The sequence below is a fragment of the Aquarana catesbeiana genome, linkage group LG04 (genome assembly GCF_042186555.1).
Source record: "Aquarana catesbeiana isolate 2022-GZ linkage group LG04, ASM4218655v1, whole genome shotgun sequence".
In the NCBI taxonomy this organism is placed as follows: domain Eukaryota; kingdom Metazoa; phylum Chordata; class Amphibia; order Anura; family Ranidae; genus Aquarana; species Aquarana catesbeiana.
Window position 1 is genome coordinate 330,530,551 of NC_133327.1, and position 23,759 is coordinate 330,554,309.

The 23,759-nt window shown below is 43.8% G+C and overlaps 1 protein-coding gene across 4 annotated transcripts in view; it reads left to right on the top strand.

The window, feature by feature from the left end:
* Positions 1-23,759, top strand: part of ORC3 (origin recognition complex subunit 3) — a 271,107-nt gene that overhangs the window by 12,653 nt on the left and 234,695 nt on the right. The gene's annotated exons all lie outside the window — the stretch shown is intronic.

Genomic DNA, 23,759 nt, shown 5'->3' on the forward strand with positions numbered 1-23,759 from the left:
GTATCAAAATCACAGATAACATATCAATAGACTAACAATACACACATATAACAAATAACACGTAACACACAATGCAGGCGCCTGAGATGATCCACTTTTGCCTAGTAGTCCCGATGGCAAAATGCCAATGTTAACAATTCAAGCAAAAATCTGATTAAATAAATTAAGTCGGGAGTGCTGTGCAGGAGTGGTCCCCGGGGATGTTGTTATTTTAATTTAGCTGGGTAATGAGAGTCTTATTGTGATATGGGGGGCGGTAAATGGGGCGGTAAATAGGGTGGTGAAAGAAGCTGCAATGTCTAGATCTGTGTGTGTCCCGCAGATAAATGTAGAAAAGGTCCTCTTTAGTTATTCCATTTATGTTGGCATTATCAAAGTATGGATATACGAGGGATTACACTGGGTACGAGTCACAGTTCCAATCAGGTAAGTTTGGCTGTTGTTAAATATGCTTGTGTGCATATGAGTGTTCAATGATAATAGTAAGGCTGAGCTGATAGTCCGCTGTTTCTCAGATCTTCCAAAAGCCTAGCATAACCCGCTGGACATGCAAACTTTACTAGACATTTCAGTCACATTGATAAAAATGGGGTACTGTGGGATAAGTAAAATAAATGTTTGTTGGTACGTTACCACCTTCGTTTCTTATGTGGACTCTGACAGGCTTCTTGTCTTTCCCGGCTGTTAGTGTTTGAATAATGAAGCAGCTGATGGAGAGTGTTGAATCACTGATACGGCAGCCTTGCATACACGCTGTGCTGAGTAGTTTGTCTCTCCATCCTGCTGCATTCGATAGCCGCTCATTCACATGTAGATCAGAAGTCCTGATTGTAAGGTGGTTAATCGTTCACTGTCCCACTGTTCTCCCTTTTCAGTGATGGTTTGTAGCTTATAATAAGCTTGCTTGCAGCTCCGCTCACTCTGTCATCTCATATGGGATAGCTCATTGCTCCCCCATTCCTCCGCTACAGCGCGATACCTCGGGGATCACTGACACGGCAGCCCTGCATCTAACTTAACGCCAACGCGTTTCGCAACATGTGAGTCGCGTAGCTTCGACTGGGCGTTCCGAGGGCTGATCCATACCTCTCCTTTGTAGTAACTCCAGGTATGTTCGCTCCTCCTTCCCTCGTTTTCATTCAGGAAAAATAAAGGACAAACTCGTATCACAGTTTGGATAGTTGTCTTTCCCTTCATCTGCAATTTTTCCATGTTCGTTTAGTGTTTCTTTAGTATTTCAGTGTTTTCTCTATTTGTTTATAGTTGGCATTCCTTCTGCTATTTTATACGTTTCCACTTCCAGTTATAAAGGCATTAAGCATTTTAGATCTTAATTTGCTGGTTTACTTGCTGGGGAGTTTTTTAGGGAGATCTTGTTCAGTACTTACTTTATAAGGTAGGGGGGAGGGGGAAACAGCGGGGGGGGAGTTTCACTAGAGTAACAACAACATAATGGAACATCAATAAAACATAACCTACTCTAAGATTAATCCGGTCCCTTAATTGTGGCCATTGTTATATATTTTATTGTATCTTATTGTGAGGGGAGGGGGGGGAGGGGGAAGGATTTCCTGGGAGGGGGGGGGGGGACAGCAAAGGAGGGGGAAAGGGTAAGAGGGGGGGCGGGAGGATAGGGGAAGGAAGGGTGGGGGAAGGGAAAAAGAAAGGGGGAAGGAGGAGGGGGGTGAATTTTGTTTTAGAAAAACTCTTTGGGACATCTAACTATACCGATGTTGAATCTTTCTAGGATATATTAGTTTTTGTTTCTAAGCTGGCTTATCAGTCCAAAAAGGGTTGCAAGTTTAGTTCGGTGTTCATACCTAGGGGTGCTAAAGATTTTAGGGTGTATATCCACCATTTTTCTTTTTGTAAAAGAATACAGTCAAAGTCCCCTCTCCTCTCTGGTAACTTCAGGACATATATACCTTTTACCTTTAGGCCTTCTATTTCTCCCTGATGGTGTTGTGCGAAATGTTTGGCCACCGGGCGTTCTTCTTTTTTCTCTTTCTGCACCCCCTTCAGCATTCTCTCCCTCTCCTTTTTGATGTCTCTTATATGTTCCCCCATCCTGACCTTGAGGGGCCTTTTGGTCTTCCCTATGTAAATTTTAGGGCATGGACAAGTGATCATGTATATCACCTTAGAGGTGGAGCAGTTTATTAGCTCCTTAATTTTGAATTCTTTTTCTCCTTTAGCATCCCAGAATTTGTCTGTTCTTTCAACGAGTGGGCACATCTGGTTTTTTGTACACGGAAACATACCCCTACTACGTGGGAAGTTGGACAACCAGGTGGGGTTTTGTTGTTTGGTGAATTCCGAATGAATCAGTATGTCCCCTAGACTCTTTGATCTTCGGGCTACCATTTTGGGCCTATCTCCCACTATTTTAGCTATATTTTTGTTTTTTAGTAGGACATTCCAGTTCTTTTCCAATGCTGTGCGTACAGAGCCCCATTGTGCTCCATAAGTGGTGATAAGTCTCACGGGGCTTGGGTTTGTTATTTTTGATGATACACATTTTTCATTCATAGTTAGTAGGCTTTCCCTAGTTCGTGCTGCCGCTTTTCGTTTTGCTCTACGAATCTGGCGGTGCGAGTATCCCCTTTCCCGGAATCTTTTGTATAGTTCTTTTGATTCCCTGGTCAGATCTTTAACATTGGAACAGTTTCGCTTTATTCTAATGAACTGTCCTGTGGGGATTCCATTTTTAAGCCAGGGGGGATGGTCACTATCTGTCCTAAGTAGTGTGTTTGCTGCCGTCTGTTTACGGTAGGTGCAGGTACTCACTCTGCCATCCTCAAGTTTGATGGTCAGGTCTAAGAAGTCCTTCTTAGACCTGACCTGATGTGTCATCTAAAGACTTGAAGTTACTAACAGACATGGAAAGTAGCTTAATATTTTTTACTGATGTTTCTGATATTTAAACCATAATAAAAAAATTTTGATACTTTATTTTTTATATTGATGTCATTTAATACCCTTTCTGACCAAAAGTAGCTGTCTTTTCCTATCCTAGGGATGCCCAAATCTATGGACCTCCCAAAGGATAGATTCTTTTTTCCAGCTATCGAGAGATCCATGCCACTCAAAAAATACTCAAGTTGTACCCATAATTTCGAGTTAGTAGCATACTTCTAGTCAACCAATCTGGACAAACCAACAGCCTGATAGTATGCCTTTAAAATTTGCAAGTGCCAGTCCCCCAGAGCATCTAGAGCAGAACAGTAGCTCTCTAGATATCCTGGGATGGCTGTTCCTCCAAATAAAGCGGGAGATCATGTTTTGCAGAATAGTAAAGAACCCCACAGGCACACCCAGTGGGATCATTTGAAAAATAAAAAGAATGTGAGGTAGTATATTCATTTTAATGATGTTTACTTTCTCTAACCAGGTATGTGATAAGCAAGACCATTTCCGTAGATCATCCCTAATCCCATTCAGTAAGGGGATATAGTTATGCTTAAAAAGGGAGTGGGGATTGGAAGTGAGATATATACCCAGGTATATCAAACGTTTTGATTCCCATCTAAATGGAAAGAGGGGTTTCAGAGAGAGCGTCTCAGATCTGGGAAAATTAATGTTTAAGATTTCGGATTTGGAGAGATTTATTTTGAAGTTAGAGATTGAATGAAAAGTGGAAAATGCCAACATTAAATTAGGTAATGAGATGCGGGGCTGCTGAATAAAAAATAGTATGTCGTCCGCATAGGCTGCGTATTTGTGGAAGCTGTTGCCTATGTGTATGCCGTGGATATTAACATTATGCCTAATTGTAGCTAGGAAGATTTCTAAGGTAATAGCAAAGAGGAGGGGGGACAGGGGACAACCCTGTCTGGTACCGTTATGAAGGATGAAGGGGTCACTCAAAGTCCTGTTAATACGAATTTGTGCTGTGGGATTGGAATAAAGAGATGAAATACGATGATACATCTTAGGTCCAAATGTCGAAATGATACATTAAATCCAAAATGTCGCAAGGTCATCTTAAGATAGTCCCAGTCCACCCTATCAAAAGCTTTTTCAACGTCCGTGGAAAGGAGTAGGGTGGGCTGGGCACATCTCCGAACATATTGGATTAGGGAGATCGCCAGAAGGGAGTTATCCTTAGCTTCTCTATTGGGTATGAAACCTGATTGATCTGCAGAGATCCAACTGGGCAGCAAAGGGAGTAAGCGGTTAGCCATTACTTTGGCAAATAACTTAATATCAACATTTATTAATGAAATCGGCCTAAAACTGCTACAGAAAGTGGGGTTCTTATCGGGTTTAGGAATGCGAGTAATGTGAGTCTAAGGGATTCTGGACGTAGGCCTGAAGAAAGAGATTGAGTTTGCATAAGCTGTAAGACGGGGGAGTAGAATGTCGCTAAATGTTTTGTAGTATAAAATAGTGAACCCATCAGGTCCAAGGGCTTTACCGGAGGGGGAAGATTTCAAAGCAGCCTGGAATTCTTCAACCGAGAAGTCCGCTTCCATTTCCTTAAGAGCGGACAAGGGCAATCTAGGTAAGTTGGCTTCTTTCAAGTAGGAGAGCATGCGGCTTCGTCTCTCTTTCTTAGATAGAGAGGATAAATCATTTTTGACATTGTAAAGATCAGCGTAAAATTCTCCTAAAGGCTTTAGCAATGTCTGGAGTTGCATGAGCAAGCTCTCCTGTTGACAGTATTATTTTGGAAATGAATGACTTAGACTGTTTAGCCTTCAGTGATCTAGCAAGTAGTTTACTCGGTTTGTTCCCCCACTCGTAAAATTTCTGTGATAAGCGCTGAAATTTCCTCTTAGTGTCTAAGTTGAGAAGGGTCTTTAATTCTTCTCGCTTAAATGTGAGGGATTGGAAGTGCTCAATATGTAGAGAGAGTTTGTGTTGCTTGTCAAGATCAGCTATTTGTTGTAGAACCTGTTTAATTTGGTGACCATGCTCTCTTTTTTTCCTTGCACCCAATTCAATGAGACAGCCTCTGATAGTGGATTATGAGCTTCCCACACAATGGAGGGAGAGGTCTCAGAAGGTTTGTTTTCTTTAAAGTAATGTGATAGATAGGAGGCCAACATGGAAACCTCAGCTTCATTAGAGAGAAGAGAATCATTAAGTTTCCAGTTATTAGTGTAACGTGTTAAGGAGGGCATGGTCAACCTCATAGATACAGGTGCGTGATCTGAAATAGATGCCGTGCCTATGTGAGTAGACTGTAAGAGAGGGAGATGAAAGTGACCCAAGAATAAATTGTCTATTCTGGAATATGACTCATGTGTTGTAGAAAAGTGTGAGTAATCCTTCTCCTTGGGATGGAGTAGGGGCCAAACACCCATTTAATTGAAGGTCTAGGAGTCTTTTTTTGACAAATTTCAGGCGTTTAAATGAAATATTAGAGCCGCCTTGGGACGTGTCTAATGTTGGGTCTAAAGGCATGTTAATGTCCCCTGCTAGGATAGTAAGACCCTTGTCAAAATGTGATAGTTTAGTTAGGGTTTGTGAGAGAAAAGTAGGCTGATTTTGGTTTGGACAGTAGACATTTGCAAGAGTACACTGGGTGTTGCCTATGAAGCCCCTAAGCAATAGAAAGCGACCATGATCATCCGCTAGCATATCAGATAAATGAAAGGATACATTTCCGCTTAACCCAATGGCCACTCCCTTAGCTTTATCGGTGTCTGATAAGCTGTAGTACCACTTTGGAAAATGGGGTGAGGTCAATTTAACAGGTGTTGTGTGGGTTAAATGCGTTTCTTGAAGAAAGGCAATGGAACATGCGGCTTGCTTTAGTTCACACAATACTTGGTGCCGTTGTGCGGCGACATTAAGACCCCTAACATTGTATGATGTAATCGTTAACGTAGCCATTGTTATAGCGGAGTGGGATCCCTTAGCTTACACTTCCATGCATGCCAACGGGGGGGGGGGGGAGATGAGGATAGGTTGGGAAGTGAAAAAGAGAAAAGAATGAACAAATACAGAATACATACTCGTGAATTAAAGAACTTGTGGGAAACACATGTTGAACATGCAGAAATCTGCAGTGGTCCCAGTGGGGGGAGAGAGAACAAGCAGCCATCCAGATCTCTGAACAGAGATGGAATATAGCACCTTTAAGGCCGCTGGCATTCGCTAACCCCAGAAGGAGAGGGGGGTAGGGTATCGCTGTAGGAGAGGGTGAGCGAGAGCAGTGCACCCCGACAGCATGCGGCCTGTGAATAATAAAGAGCTTATAACTATAAGTGAGTAAATAGCTCCATTAAAATAAGAAGGTTATGTAAACAAGAACAACCTAAACAAATATGAGTCCCGCAAGGTAGCATATGTTTAAACCAAACTGGAACGGTAACAGGAAGACACAACAGTATCCAATCAAATGACAGGTCAGCTGCAACTAAGTATAGACAGGTAAAAGTGGAAAAAACTTAGCCGAAACCTGACTTTGTCAAAGCAAGCAATAAAAGATTGGGTATCTATAATAATAGAGCGGGCCAGGAAGAAAAAATGTAAGGCTCAACCATGCTTTTGTGCAGAGCCTGGGAGTGAGGTACGCCTTTTCTTTGAAGGGGTTTTTCGCCACAGTGGATCCACTGGGTTCGAGAATTTAGGGGTTGGGTCCTGCCAGGCTGGAAGCTCTATAGGCAGGAGATTGAGATCCCGTAAAAAGGCTGAGAGTTCCTCCGGGAACCTTGGTGTACAGGAGCGGACATTTTTTGTGGCAATCAGGCAGGCGGGGAAGCCCCAACTGTACGTGATCCCATCCGAACGCAGGTGTTCAAGGAGCGGTTTCAGGGCTCTACGACGGTCCAAAGTTTCCTTGGAGAGGTCTGGGAATATAGTGATGACCGCCCCGTCAAAGTCTATGTTAGGCGTGCCCTGCATTTTTGCCATGATGGCGTTTTTATCCTCAAAGTAGTGCAAGCGACATATGACGTCCTGGGGCCGGTCTGAGTTAGCATTGCAGGGTCATAGAGCTTGATGCACACGGTCAAAGCATAGCGGATCAGTGACAGGGTTTCCCAGGATAGTATTAAAAATGCCCTGTATTGATGGTTCAAGGTCATTATCTCTGGTTGCCTCAGGAAGTCCTCTAACACGTATATTATTTCTACGGTTACGGAGACGCGATGGGCTAATGCTAGCTGAGTAACAGTTTCCTGTAATTCCCTTATGGCTAGTGCTTGTGAGTCCTGTCGTTGTTCCGTTTCCTCCACACTGACCAGGATGTGTGACATATCAGCTCTCACAGCAGTTATTTCTTTCTTCATGGATTTTTCCAAGCTGTGGAACATACCTGCGAGTTCTTTCTTAAGTCCGCTCATCAGCGTTGTCATTTCGGACCCAGCAGGGGATCCGGGGTCATCCATAAGATCCGAACAGTATGAGGAGGCTGGAGAGCTCTCCCTCACAGAAGCAGCGTGAGAGGAGGGAGAGGCGCTCGGTCTCGAGGTTCTAGCCTAGTCACCTCGTACATTAGCTAAATATTGCTGAGTGGAGCCTGCGGAGACTGGATGAGATAACGACCTCTTACCCGATCGTTTACCAGGCGCGGAGTGGGGTTTAGGCGTCTTGGCGGGCATAACTGGAGCTGTAGGGCCGATAACTGGACGGGGCACACTTCACTCACATCTGCTCAGTGCCATGCATATTCCATATCACAGTTATTAATCATTAAGATTCTTATGCAGTTATAAAGAAGACCACAGTAGCAGCTGTGAAAGAAAGGTAGGAGGCTCAGTTTGCACCAAGCCTAGAGGAACAGGAGCTGTGGGATCAGTGTGGAGCAGATTGATAAGGGGAGTACTTGGAGCACCAAGATGGCCGCCGTCTTTCAGAAGTAGGCTGGAGCAATGGACTTTCCTGACGGCGGTAGCCGGCCAGGTGAGCGCTACTCCGTACAGGCCTAGAGCGTCTCTGCAAGACACAAAATTCGGGGCCCCGGTGATATGATAGTGTGCTAACACTGTTAAGGGAGCCGGCTGAGGGGGGGGGAATAGGCGAACACCTCACTACTCACTCCTTGTAACATCAGAGGCCAGAGCGGCAGGCCGCAAGATGGCGTCTGGCCGCGGGAGGCCGGAGGCAGAAGAAGGGATCCCCAAGTGATTTTCCTCCGTTTCACGGGCCCTCTGTGTCTGTCGATGGTGTCCCAGTTCAGGAGCCAAGATGACAGACCCTTGTGTCCTCCGATCTGCGGGAGAGATAGGCGGGCAGCTCCGGGCGCTCAGTAGGCCTCAAGATGGCAGCGGGTGTACGAGGCACGGGTCTGGCTGCAGGTACAGGATAGAGAAATTCTGCATGCCGAGCGTTCGGAGACGAGCAGCAAAATTAAACATAGGGGGGGGATTAAAAGAGAAATATGTTTTTTGTTTTTTTTTGTTTTTTTTTTTGTTTGTTTTTTAAGAAATCATACTTGCCTAGGTGTATGCTGCATCTGTCCCCTGCCGGCTCTATGGCTGAGAACTGAGCGATCAAACACCACTGATCGCTTAGAGCTCCGCGAGCCTAAAGCTGGTGACTGCCAAAGGCTCTGAGGAAGAAGGTACTCTTTCGAAACGTGCCAGACAGTACCGGTCCTGATGTCCTCCCCCTCTGTCATCTGGAAACTGTTGGTTTCAGGACTGATTGCCACAAATAGGTGGCTTTTAGGGCTGAAATAACTAATCGAATAATCGACAACTAATCAATTATGAAATTAATCAATTACTATTTTCATAATCGATTAATCGGCCAGTATACAGAATGCATTATTTGTTTACATATCAGGAAATACAGTGCAGCACACGTACAGCTCAGTACATCATCCATACATGTCAGTAAGTGCCTGAGAACTTGTGAATGTGTGAGGAGCAATGCCTCATGGGACATGTAGTTCTGGGCAGGAAGTGAGTGGTTCTAAAGGCAGAAGTTTTCTTTTTCCTTGCTATTGGGGCACTCTATAGTGTACTTAACGCACAGCAAAAAGCAGTGTAGAAACAGATCAAAAGCAAACTGCATAGGTGTGTAGCGAGCCTTATGCTGCCCACACAGATCAATTTTCAGACGAATATTCATATGAAAAATCTTTGTACATTCGCTGAATGAAAGAATGTTGTTTGAAATTTTCACTTTGCTTTTAATATTCTGTTTTAAAATGAATGTAGTTTCTGAACGAAAACCACATACACTGTCTGAAAATTCCTTTCACCAAGAAGTTTCCTTCTATTTCTAAATTTTCCTGTCAGTGTGGTTGAAAATGAACGTCGATTTGACCCCACTAACGATTCGAAAATCGAATGAACGTTCTTAAAATGATTTTTTTTTTTTTTTTTGAAGGAAGACATTGTTTTTGTATGGCCAGCATATAATATATTACAGTTCTGTTTGAAAATCTGCAAAACAGTCTAACTTTTTTTTCTTTAAAAAAAGATCTGAGTCTGATGATATTTACCAGATTCAACCTCCAGTAGTATATACAGTATATCTCTTCTAATAGTATATACAGTATATCTCTTCTAATAGTATATGCAGTATATCTCTTCTGTCTGTTATTTTCAGAGTGGATTAGGTATTTTGCTCCCTAACCATATAGTTGGTTATTTATATTTACCACTGCATAGACATATTTAAGAATAAATTGCCTTTTTTATAAACTTTACATATTACCTAAATTATACACCACACTTTTTTTAAGGTTATTAACCGATTAATCAAAACTAATCGGCCAATTAATCGATTATGAAAATAATCGTTAGTTGCAGCCCTAGTGGCTTTTACAAGCAATTTTTCTTCACATGTTTGCGTATTTTTTACCTTGCTTTTATTAATAAATATACACTACCGTTCAAAAGTTTGGGGTCACATTGAAATGTCCTTATTTTTGAAGGAAAAGCACTGTACTTTTAAATGAAGCTAACTTTAAACTAGTCCTAACTTTAAACAAATATACTCTATACATTGCTAATGTGGTAAATGACTATTCTAACTGCAAATGTCTAGTTTTTGGTGCAATATCTACATAGGTGTATAGAGGCCCATTTCCAGCAACTATCACTCCAGTGTTCTAATGGTACAATGTGTTTGCTCATTGGCTCAGAAGGCTAATTGATGATTAGCAAACCCTTGTGCAATCATGTTCACACATCTAAAAACAGTCTAGCTCCTTCCAGAAGCTACAAAACTGACCTTCCTGTGAGCAGATTGAGTTTCTGGAGCATCACATTTGTGGGGTCAATTAAACGCTCAAAATGGACAGAAAAAGAGAACTTTCATCTGAAACTCGACAGTCTATTCTTGTTCTTAGAAATGAAGGCTATTCCATGCGAGAAATTGCAAAGAAATTGAAGATTTCCTACAACGGTGTGTACTACTCCCTTCAGAGGACAGCACAAACAGGCTCTTACCAGAGTAGAAAAAGAAGTGGGAGGCCGCGTTGCACAACTAAGCAAGAAGATAAGCACATTAGAGTCTCTAGTTTGAGAAACAGACGCCTCACAGGTCCCCAACTGGCATCTTCATTAAATAGTACCCGCAAAACACCAGTGTCAACATCTACAGTGAAGAGGCGGCTGCGGGATTTTGGGCTTCAGGGCAGAGTGGCAAAGAAAAAGCCATATCTGAGACTGGCCAATAAAAGAAAAAGATTAAGATGGGCAAAAGAACACAGACATTGGACAGAGGAAGACTGGAAAAAAGTGTTGTGGACGGATGCCAAAGGTGTGCAATGCTGTAATTGCTGCAAAAGGAGGATTCTTTGATGAAAGCAAAGTTTGATGTAAAAACAATGTTATTTCAAATACAAATCATTATTTCTAACCTTGTCAATGTCTTGACTCTATTTTCTATTCATTTCACAACGTATGGTGGTGAATAAGTGTGACTTTTCATGGAAAACACAAAATTGTTTGGGTGGCCCCAAACTTTTGAACGGTAGTGTATGTAATTGGTATAATGCATTAGGCTGGTGCACCCTCTCTTTATTTCTATCTTTTTTTTATGACCACTGTTGCGCTGGGCTGCGGAGGGGGCGGGGGCGGCTGGCTCAGGCTTTCAGCGGTTTGCTGAGAGGTGGAGTCAGGTGCTGGTCCAGGCTCCTGGGTGGATCCCAACCATATGGTCGCGATCTTTCCCCAGCCTGGACTGGCTCTGTGGCATCAGCTGACAGCGGGCTTCTGCCCACTGTCGGCTGAAAATGGGTCACAGCAGTGCAGAAAAACTGCACTCGTGATCCACAGGAAAAATATAGACAAACAAGCTTTGGCTGTAATTCTCTTTTTAGTTGCCCATACACTGTACAAACTGATTGCACAATTCCCATTTTAGATGTACCATCATCTGTGTAGTGCAAGGATCTGCCTGAGTGGATAAAAATTAAAGCGTAACTTTAGCCAAATGGGGACATTTCACTGGTTTGCAGCCCCCCCCCCCCCCCCCCCCTGCCACATCACGCACTTTTTGGGTGGGGAGTGGGTACTAGGTCTTGACAGGTACCCACTCCCACCTCTGGTCAGATCGCCACGGCGATCTGTGCAGAAGTTTGCCCCCCTCCTTCTCCCCTACAGACACATCACAGGTCCCAGAAGACTTCAGGACCATTTACAAAGTGAAGCGCGGCTCACGCATGCGCAGTAAGAAACCGGCAGTGAGGCTGCAAGGCTTTACTGCCATTTTCCCTTCCCTAAGATGCCGACACCTGCACCTGAAAATCGGCTTGGGTGAGGACATCGCTGAATCCCTGGACAGGTAAGTGTCCTTATATTAAAAAGTCAGCAGCTACAGTATCTGTAGCTGCTGACTTTTAACTTTTTTCGAGGAGAGGCTAGAGCTCCCTTTTAAATAAATTGTCTGTTTCCCTTTATATAGTTAGGGTAAATGATAAAGTCAGAAGCTATTTGTTGTATACAAACTTAAAAATATATCCACAATATGCCTAAAATTGTGTACACAGGGAGAAACCACACACGGTGTAAGAAAATATTCTAAATTTACGCTAAGATTGACAAAGACTTTTGTGCAGTTAGGCTGCTTTCACACTGGGGCGGGCAGGCGTTGATGGTAAAACGTTAGTTTTAGCGGCGCTTTACCGTCATCTTAGCGATCCTATTCAGCTGCTAGTGGCCGAATAAAGGGTTAAATGCGCCCGTGTAGCGCCGCCGCCGAAGCGCTTTGCAGGTGCTTCTGCAGCTGTGCCCATTCATTTCAATGGGCAGGAATGGTGGAGAACAGTGTATACACTGCTCCTCCACCGCCCAAAAGATGCTGCTTGCAGGACTTTTTTTTTTTTTTTTTTAACGTCCTTGCCAGCGCAGCACCCCAGTGTGAAAGCACTTTGGCTTTCACACTGGGACTACAGGGGAGGCGTTTTTCAGGCGCTTTACATTTTTAGCCCAAAAGCGCCTGAAAAACACCTCAGTGTGAAAGGGGTCTTAAAGTATAAGTTCACCTGTTGGAACATGTTACATGGTCCACCCATTTTTAGGGTGGAACATGTTCCAGCTCCTGCAGCCGTTCCCCTCTCCTGTGACAGTGGATAGGGAATTTCCTCCGCTCGCCTGCTGTCACAATTTAAATATGTAATGCAGCCATGCGGGGCTCCACATACGCATCATCGTCATCCATTCACAGTTTTCTGTGCATGAATGCCTACAAGTGCCGTCAGCCATTGCGGCTGATGGTATGTAGTTCTCAATGGACTGTGAGGGCGCTGGTGAGCTCTCTTGTAGTCCATTGAGCTTCCTGGACTTCAGTAACTTCCTGCAGGTACAGGGAGACAGTGTACTGACAGTCTGCAAGAGCCTGACGTTGCATCCTGCTGAATGCAGGTGCAATGCTTTACAGGCTCCCATTCATTATTATTTTGAACTGCTTGCTGACTGTATAACTTACATGTACTGTGGCAAGGCGGCTTTTCTGCGCCAGTTCAATTACTAGGTACTTGATCCGGCACTTCAGGGTAGTGGGGCGCACGCTGCTGGCGACCTGGCTGTGCTGTGATTATACACAGCAGATGCCGATCAGTGGGTGCCGGCCAATGGATGATCAGGAAGACACACAGAACAGAGCCCTGCCTATGAAAACAAGGCAGAGCTCTGTCCTGTCAGCGGGAAAGTAATGGATTTTCTTTCCCCACAAAGCAGGGAATAAAATCCATTACTTCCCTTAGTAATGTAAAAAGTAAAGCACCTCACACCGTACACCAAAACACTAGCTAGGCACACATTTAACATTATGATCACCCTAGATGTTTAACCCTTTCCCAACCAGTGTCATTAGTACAGTAACAGTGCATAATTTTAGCACTGATCACTGTATTAGTCTCACTGGTTCCCAAAAAGTGTCCGTGTCAGATTGTCGGGCGCAATATCAGTCCCACTATAAGTCGCTGATTGGCGCCATTACTAGTAAAGAAAAAAAAATTCCAGTGTATATCCCATAGTTTGTAGATGCTGTAACTTTTGCGCATGGGGAGGTTTGTGGCAGAGTGTGTGTGTCACTCAGGGCAGCTGGGGTCTATGGGCGGGTCTTTGTTGCGGGGGTCCCTGGTGGCATTGTTTCCAGGAGGGCTGGTACAACCGGGAGGCATGTGTTGCATCACAGTAGGGGATGGTTATAATCTTTTCATCTGTTACATGGCTTGTTCTTACTGGGGTTGGTGGTCCATTGAGCATCTGCTTTTGTTGACTAATTCCCGTCATAGAGCAGCACAGCCTACCACCTTTGTTTTACTGCTGTCATTTGGGAGTGGTCAGCATGAGGGCACCTTCCAGTCCAGCTTCTGAACACCCCTCACCAGCTGGGCTTGCAGGTGTCACTTAGCACACGTTACAATCTGGACCATTCACACACAGAGATCTTAGCATGACCACCACTCCACAATGGATGTTGTGGATCAGTTTCGATGGTGGTTTTGTTTTTATTATTTTTAATACCTGCCTTCAACAATCCATACTTGTTTGTTTGTTTTGAGTGGTCAGCTTTGTATGTTGATTTTGACTCAGGGGGTCACGTATGCAGCATGATTTCTGTACCACCTCCAACCCATAGCTTGCTCACACCATACTACTAGTTTCTCCATGACCAGGCCATGAAGAAAAAATAATGCACCATCAGTCTATCTCAGGTGCAGGTACCATCCTGTTTCACCTGGGCACCCCACATCATGGCTTGGCAGGGGTCACATAGTGCATGTATTATCCGGACCTCCTCCACTCTGGGGTCATTCCCTGTGTTTCTATGCTCAACAAGTCAGGCATGGTTCGGTTACGATGATTTCATTTTCAAACCTGATTTCAATAATCCATGCGTTGTTACAAGTGGTAGCGTTGGTATGTTCCTTATCTTCCATAGGTACTGTCTCTACGTATCATCAGGGTTCACAAGGGTTTTTCCCGGGGTTTTGTGGCTCATACATTTTTACATGATCATATTTTGTGTTAGGCTTATGGCGTAGCACCACTGCAGGGTCACCCATCAGGTTTATGGGTGCTAACAGATTGAGATGATCGTTTCTAATTGACATGTGCAGTGGCAAGTCTCTTCATCCATTTCTCATACGTTTCGGTTTTCATGCATCATGCCATTTCACTACTCATATAGTGGCCTGACACGTCTTCAGGCTCATCAGGCCTGAGTTTTTGTTTTTAATTTGCCTGCTGTGCCCCAGGTTGCTCGGCCTCTGTAAAATCATGGGTTTGACACGTTTTTCAGTCCTGTTCATACGTTGTATTTCATGGTGGGCCTCTACATTATATACATATGTATAAACACACACATTATATATACATGTATATACACACACATTATATATATATATATATCTCTATCTATATATATATATATATATATATATATCTCTATCTATATATATATATATATATATATATATATATATATATATATATATATATATATATCTCTATCTATATATATATATCTCTATCTATATATATATATATATCTCTATCTATATATATATATCTCTATCTATATATATATATCTCTATCTATCTATATATATCTCTATCTCTATCTATATATATATCTCTATCTATATATATATATATCTCTATATATATATATATATATATATATATATATATATATATATATATATATATATATATATATATATATATATATATATATGTATACACATAAATATGACAGGGGGACATGGTTACAGTGTTGGGGGGTCTGAACGAGGCATGAGGAAGTTAAAAATATTCCTCCTTCCCCCTCAGATCCCCCCAGATTTCCTCTTCACTCCCCGATTCACCACCTCTGAGCTGGTGAACCTAGGAGTGTGAAATCTGACTCAGATCACCACTTCATAAACTGGCCGTTACTGTGTCATTCATGAGGATTCTCCGTGTGTAGAGATAATCGGCGGGAGAACAAGTTCAAACATGTTCTCCCCCAATTATCTCTGTTTCATAAACTGTTTATGGACTGTGATCAGCGGCTATCCTTGGGATCACCGCTGATCACTGCTTCATAAACGGACACCTCGGTACATGATTTTTGCCTCACGTTTTAGGTCACAGCATTCACCACTGCAGTAGTTGCCTATCACGTTTATAGGTACCAATGGGTTGTGATGATTGTTTCTTATTGACTTGTGCGGTGGCAAGTCTCCTCATCCGTTTCTCATACAGCATACGTTTGACTGTTTCATACGTTTTTTTCTTTGCACTACTCACTTCGTTGGCCTGACATGCTTATCAGGTTTTGTAGGCCTGAGTTTACGTTTTTCATTTGCCTGCTTTGCGTTACTCGGTCTCTGTAATTTCATGCAACTTACATTTTCTCATTCTTACACAACACATACGTCGTCTTTAGCCATGGTGGGAAAAATAAATAAAATAAAATAAAAAATTTAAGAGGGACAAAGAAGGGTTAATCCACGTCAAAGGTAAGACAGGTTCGGTTTTTCAGTTTCTGTCTGTTTCAGGTAGGTATTGTTTATTTCTGCCAGATATTGGAAATGCGTGGGGGTGGTTACAAATGTTTTTTGGAATCGACATCATCGGTCCGTACGCATTGACCTGAGTGGTAGCTTTTTCGTGTGGTTGTGTCCCTTTTCTATAGTGGGGGGTTTCTACATATCAACAGGTTGCACGGAGTTCATTCTTGCAGTCCATTTCTGGTTGGTACTTCTTGTCTCCCTTTAACACCAGGTTCGTTGTCATCGCATACACGGTATATGACCATATCTTCCACTGCAGTGTTACCTATCACGTTTATGGGTACCAATGGATTGAGATGGTTGTTTCTAATTGGCTTGTACGGTGGCAAGTCTCCTCATCCGTTTCCTCACTCATCATATGTTCTTAAGTCACTGTGTTTTCACTACTCAGATCATTTGGCTGACAAATTTTAGGTTTCCTAGGCCGAACTTTACGGTTTTAATTTGCCTGCTTTGCCTCAGGTGATTTGGCTTTTGTCTAAATCCCAAGTCTGACATGTTTTAGTCCTACAAACATACATTTAATTTTTCATTGTCATCTCATACATGTGTCAGGTTCATATCTTCACGTTTTAGATCTTATGGCAACATTTCTCCACTGCAGGTTTACCTATCGCGTTCATGGTTACCAACGGATTAACATGATGGTTTTTAATTGGCTTGTGCAGTGGCAAGTGTTCTCATCTGTTTCTCACGCGGCTTACGTTGCAATTTCATACGTCATGACATATCACTACTCATATCACTTGCCTGACACGCCTTCAGGTTTCGCAGGCCTGAGTTTACATTTTTAATTTGCCAGATATGCCAAAGGTAACTTGGCCTTGCTAGTTTCTTGAGACTGACACGTTTTCAGTTCTGCACAACGTATACTTCGTCATTTAATCACGGTCACCTTTAAGAGGTTGTTTAAAAAAAAAAAAAAGTAAAGAGATTTTCCTTTCCTTAGGGTAAGTTTGGGGTACATTTGCTTATGACGGTGTTGTTCTCGATTACATAGGTCATGTCACAGGCAGTGGGTATCGAAGACTTTGCCTCCATCCCTCCTGCTCTGACTAGGGGTTCTGAACATGGTAGCATGCCCTCCTTAAGAAACTGGACCGTCCCAGGACTCATGGCGGGACAGCAACACGGGTATTTCGTGCCTGGTTTCGGTTTGCAAAGCGGAGCTATTCAGATTACCGTTTTTCCCGGTGTACAAAGCGACCAGGTGTATAAGACGACCCCCTAATGTTACATTTCTTTAAGAGTTGATGACTGTACTTACCGTATAAGATGACCCCGCCCCCTTCCGAGGCTTCATATTTCTTCCTTCTTGCTGGAGCTGGAGCCATATCCTTCTTCCTTCTTGCTAGAGCCAATCAAGGCAAACAATATATTCAATTAATGAATACAAAGCCTGCTAGGATTGGCAGAGGCTGCAACATCATCAGCCCATGCCTCTCCGACTCTCAAAGCCAATCCGAGCAGGCTACTCTATGTAGCCAGCTCAGATTGGCAGAGGTTGTTACTCCAATCCGAGCAGGCTCTGTATTCATTTGAATACATCGCTCACCGGGATTGGCTCAGAGGTATATACTGTATGTAGCCGAAGCTACATACAGTATTACCGCACATCCGGCAGACATCCGAGGGGCTGACCCGGCGTATAAGACGACCCCTACTTTTTGGCCAGTTTTTTTAAGTGCAAAAAGTCATCTTATACGCCGGAAAATAAGGTAATATTCCCCTGTGCTTCAGGCTCTAATGCTGAGCAGGTTACCCTACAGTCTGTCGCCTCGTCCTTTTCACAGATTCACGCCACCCTGAGCTCACTGGCAACCTCTAGTCAGGAGTTGCGGGACAGGGTTGAGGTTTTGGAAAATCATCCCAGCCCTGTCCCAGAGGCTCCTACAGTTCTAGGGACATCAGCAGGTTCCGGGACCCCCTTGGTACCATGCCCTGTACCTTTAGCTTTAGGTAAAGTACAAGTGCTCCTTCTATTACCCCGGCGTTCTACCAGGTACGTCCAGAGCATTCCAGAGTTTACTCCCGACCCCAGCTCATTCAGCTGCCATAGCGTATTTCAAACTTCTGCTGTCACTTTGGCAGTGGCATGGGATAAAGTGGGGGGGGTGTCAAAAACCAGATGTGACCAGAACTGTGTGACTGCGACAGAGTGAACCAGACATAAATAGGTGATCAATTAGAGACTCGGGTGATGCCTGATTGCAAGAGGTAATGTCGGCCCCACACTGCCAGGAACCACCCGCTGGTGGACGCCATTACTGCGACCCAAAGATCACATAATACCTGCAGGGAAAGGCTCTCCTGACAGTTCCAAACTGGTGGACCTCAGTACTGCACGCCAAATGATAGATATTACCAGTGGAGGGAACCTTTCTTGACAGGGGGTCTGTATTTTTCTACTAAACTTACCTTTGGGTCCAGAAGCAGCCCTTGGCTGTTTGATACATTTGCACAGGCTCTCAGCTGGATACTCACCCATATTGAACGCTGTCAAGAAGTCATCCACTCTCTGGACAATTTCCTCCTCCTTTGAAATTTCCAAACAGGCCCCTGCCAATCTACAGAAGCAGACATCAGTTTTCTCTGCTCTCAACTTCCCACTAACGACAAGGTAGATGGAAGGCCCAGTGACTGCACTTACATTCCTGGGGATCACACTGGATACTCAGGCTATGCAGGCCAGCCTGCCTGCAGACAAAATAGAGAGAATCAGAGACCGGATACATTGCATTCATAATTTCCCAAGCCTGTTCCAGTTCCAAGGTAGAATTTCAGTCACTGTCAGGCATGCTAAATTTTGCCATGAGGATCATACCCCAGGGTAGGTCATTCATTTCCCATTTGTTGGCCTTGTTACCTTCAGCCCCCGACTCTGACTCTCGGATCAAGTTAGAATTCGCGGCACTATTCGACTTATGCATGTGGGATGAGTTCCTCTAACATTGAAATCAAATTGCCATGTTCATCCCTGCAGAGTCACCTCAAGTCTAGACTGATGACGCAGCTATTTTTTGGCACTCACTGGCTAGCTATGCCATGGCCAGGCGTGATCTTGGCTATTCCAGGGTTTGCCCCATGGTGTCGGCAGTGCAGGCGTGGGGTCGCTTTTGGACTTACAGACTCCTGTGCCACACCGTCCCCGCATTTCACGCTGCTAACAATTGTCTAGATCCCCACTGGGCCAATGCGGCAGGTTTGTCAATTGACACCAGGAAGGCTTTTAACACGGCCCGGAATACTGTCCAGGCTTTCCAGTCTTAGTATCCTGGGATTGATTGCCACAACATTCAATATCTCCTGGCTTTCGTTGCCTTCTGCCACTCATGGCTCAAGCTATCCTACAGCACTATCAAGACATATCTGGTAGGAATCCTACTCCCTGGTGCTTCCCTCTCCTCAGCATAGTTCATGAAACGTTGACGCACCTTGCTGCCAAACCTAAGCTTATTCCGGCCATTCTTTCAGGATAGGTGTGGCTTCCGTTGGTTTTCCCAAGGGGTCCCTGTTCACATGATCAAGAAGTAAGGTAGGTAGATTTCAGCATGCTTCTCCAGATATATCCCGGATCCACATGTTGAGATGTCACGGTCTTTCATGCATTTGACTGTTTAATGTTACATACGATTACTTTCCATAGTTTTTTTTTTTTTTTTTTTGCTAGATCATCCTACTTTCTTTATTTTTGCCCCTCTAGGCATACTGACCACGTGACTATGGCACTCCCCAGGTCACTTTTCCAGTTTCTCCTCATACCTTTCCTAATACGGTCTACTAGAGACTCCAAGTAAAAATCCAGCCTTTTAGTAACTTCTTATGGCGTATTAAATTCTCTTGTGTCGGGTTGACTGCACCTGATTTTACACAGGGATTCTGCAGTATACATTTGCACTCTTCATCTCCTCATAAACGCACGCAGTGATAGTGTATACTAGTGTATACTACCAAATAGACTGTAGCAGGGACCAATAAAAGACTTCTCCATTTTTACCAAGACCCATCCCTAAGATTCACAGCAATCATTTTGCAAACTTTTGTACAATGACTAGCATGGACCCAGGTAGACTTCCCTTTAAGCCTTGCCACTGTTTCAGTCTGGAAAAGCTTGTGATAGGTTCGGTCGAAGCATTCTTTCAAACGTTTCCACAACAGTCTCTGGGTTAAAAAGGTTGTAAACCCCTTTACAACCAACAACCTGAGCCCGATCGTTCCTGCGCCGGGGAGGAGCACACCCGCTCCAGCTGGTATCTCGGGTCCTGATTGGATAGATTGATAGCAGCGCAGTCATTGGCTCCCGCTGCTGTCAATCAAATCCAATGACGCGGGAGCCGAGTCTTGCCGTCTGTGCCAATGGACGCAGCAGCAGGACACGGTGCGTGCCCGCATGGGTGCCCCGAGGGAGAGCGCTTCTCTGATGGGTCACTCGAGAAGAGGAGGAGCCAGGAGCACCTCTGAGGGACCCCAGAAGAGGAGAATTGGGGCCACTCTGTGCAAAACAACTACACAGAGGAGATAAGTATGGCACGTTTGTTTTTTTGTTTTTTTAAGAAGGAAGGTTTACATATCCTTTAAGACCAGGTCTTTGAGCTGCAGGCTGTGAGTTCCTATAATAGAGGAAGGATCTCAGATGGAAGAGTAGATAAGCTTGTGCAGTCCTCCACTCTCCTTTTTGGAGGCTTTGAACATAAAAATAAAGATTATCGTTAAGAACAGGCATTTGTTGAGGAAAGTTTACATCCTAACCTAGGTATTGTCTGAATGAGTATCTCATAGAACAGGGGTTGACAAACCCCAGGCGCCAGGTCTCCATTGCCGCCCGAATGCTGCACGCACCCCCCAAACACCCCCCGCTATGTATCCCGAGGCTCCACTTGAACATCTGCGGGCCCGGGACCAGCATAGCTGGTGCTGCCAGGTAGAGGGGAGGGAATAGAGCAGAGACACGTCCGCTCTCCTCCCCTTCTTGTTGCTGACTCGGAGGTGATGTCCCCGTTGACAGTTTCCCTGGTCATCAAGGCCGGAAAGAATGTAATGCAGTGTGATGTGCAGTGCATTACATTCAGTGGAGCACAAGGGAGACTCATTAAAGAGAACCTGTCACCAAACAGGTGACATATCACCGTGCACGCCGGAGAGCAATAAGTATAGCACCAGACCTCCGAAAAGCTAAACTGATGACATATAGGGGGCTTTTAAGGTGTGCCTATGGAAAATGTAGGGTACTGAAGTTTGTTGCCATTTCACAGGCGCAGGCAAATTTAAAGTTTGACATGTTGTGTGTCTATTTACTCAGTGCAGAACAAAATATTACAGCGCACATATGCAAAAAAGACATTTACCTCAATGCCTCAAATAGCAAGGCTATTTAAAACGCCTAGACATTTTCAAAAAACATTATAAAAAAATATGGGGATTTGGTCACGCCATATTGCTATATGGTGCTAAAGCCCACTAACTGCGACAAAGTACCCCATGGTTAGTGGGTCCTACGCTATTCATAGACTGGGAGATCCTGCTTCTCTGAACCATGGGAGCCATACACTCCTCTATATGAGAGAACTAAAAGTCTCCACCTATGACACAGATGGACACTAATTGGAGGCACTGATGAGGGAGTGGGGTGCTCCTGCCCAAAAGTATTTGGTCAGAATCCATACAATAGACAAACAAGCTATTTGGGGGGCACACCCTAAAAGATGCATTGAAGATGGTGCAGCCATAAGACCATACAACAGAACAAAATATTCCAGCGCACACATGCAAAAAAGACATTTGCCTCCCACAAGGCTATTTAAAATACCTAAACATTTTCAGAAAACATTATCAAAAAATATGGGGATTTGGTCACACCATATTGCTATATGGTGCTTAAGCCCACTTACTGTGACAAAGTACCCCATGGCTCTAATAGGCTTCAAAACAGGGTGGGCTTGGGGCGCTATTTCGCTATTTTCACACTAATGTTCCTCCCTGCCAATCAGCAGGCAGGTCAGTGAGACCTGTCTCCCGATTGGCAAAAGCATTAGGCGATCCTATTGGATTGAAATATGAGTGGTGTATCCGCGCAACGGAACAGAAAATTAAAAAAGTGCAGAAAATGGATAACAATGGAAACAATGGAAGAAATCGCATAAAAGAAATCGCATAAAGGACTGCTGCCTCCACAGATGTGATTTCCACCAAGGTGGAAAAAACAGAAGGTAAGTGAAGGGTTAATGTGTGGGTGTGGTGCTGTCCTAATTCATAGAAATACTTGGTAAATCGTGTGTAGCCAAATCCCATATGTAAAGTCGCATGTAAAGTGTAAACCAAAATTGCAAATAAAAAATTCAACGAAAATAAAACCAAACATAAAACAGCAAAGTGACCCCCTTTGGAGTGTGTAGGAGTAACGTTGTCCTAGTGGAGAAAAAAGTGGAGAAAATGGAAACAATGGAAGAAATCGCATAAAGGACTGCTGCCTTCACAGATGTGATTTCCACCAAGGTGGAAAAAACAGAAGGTAAGTGAAGGGTTAGTGTGTGGGTGTGGTGCTGTCCTAATTCATAGAAATACTTGGTAAATTGTGTGTAGCCAAATCCCATATGTAAAGTCGCATATAAAGTATAGACCAAAATTGCAAATAAAAAATTCAACGAAAATAAAATCAAACATAAAACAGCAAAGTGACCCCCTTTGGAGTGTGTAGGTGTAACGTTGTCCTAGTTTAAAAAATACTTTGTAAGTCGTGTGTAGCCAAATCCCACATGTAAAGTCGCATATAAATTATGTACAAAATATGAACAAAATCGCATATAGCAAATTTAACGGCTAGGTTAGCCCCCTTTGAATTGGGGGAGGGGGGAAAGGGGACAGGGGATGAAATCAAAACATGACTTTAGCCAACACTATTCCATCCACATAAAAACCCCATATAGTGATTGATTTAAAAGTCTTTGACAAACATAACATTGCTGAATAATTACATAGGTTAAATCGTGACTAGTGCTCAGTGCAACTTAAGTGAAAAACTTGACATCTTTGTAAAACAAGGCAGGTATTTGTATTAATCTTGGTGACCAGGTGCTCGTGTCTTGTGATCATGCGGACACTCACCAGCTTCTTTAACCCCTGCGGGGGTAATGCGCAGTCACAGTGTATGCCACTGTGCGGAAATCCACAGGCTGTTTCTGGGTCACGGTGATGTTTTAGGCAGCTTCTTTAACCCCTGCGGGGGTAATGCGCAGTCACAGTGTATGCCACTGTGCGGCAATCCACAGGCTGTTTCTGGGTCACGGTGACGTTTTAGGCATAAGAGAAGAAAGAGGAGATTCCATAGCGTAAAACCATAAAACACTCTTTATTGAACACAGATGACAGAATGGTACTCACATTTAAGCAGTTTATAATAGGCAACCAAGTGTCATCAAAACAGAAGAGCGTCAGATTTAAGTTGGTGATCCTCTGGGAGATGATGCAAAAGCGTCAAAATAGGCCACGCCCTATGCGTTTCGTCATAGAGACGTCAACTGGAGCGCTCCCAGCGCTCATCTCCCAGAGGATCACCAACTTAAATCTGACGCTCTTCTGTTTTGATGACACTTGGTTGCCTATTACAAACTGCTTAAATGTGAGTACCATTCTGTCATCTGCGTTCAATAAAGAGTGTTTTATGGTTTTACGCTATGGAATCTCCTCTTTCTTCTCTTATGCCTAAAACGTCATGGTGACCCAGAAACAGCCTGTGGATTGCCGCACAGTGGCATACACTGTGACTGCGCATTACCCCCGTAGGGGTTAGAGAAGCTGCCTAAAACATCACCGTAACCCAGAAACAGCCTGTGGATTGCCGCACAGT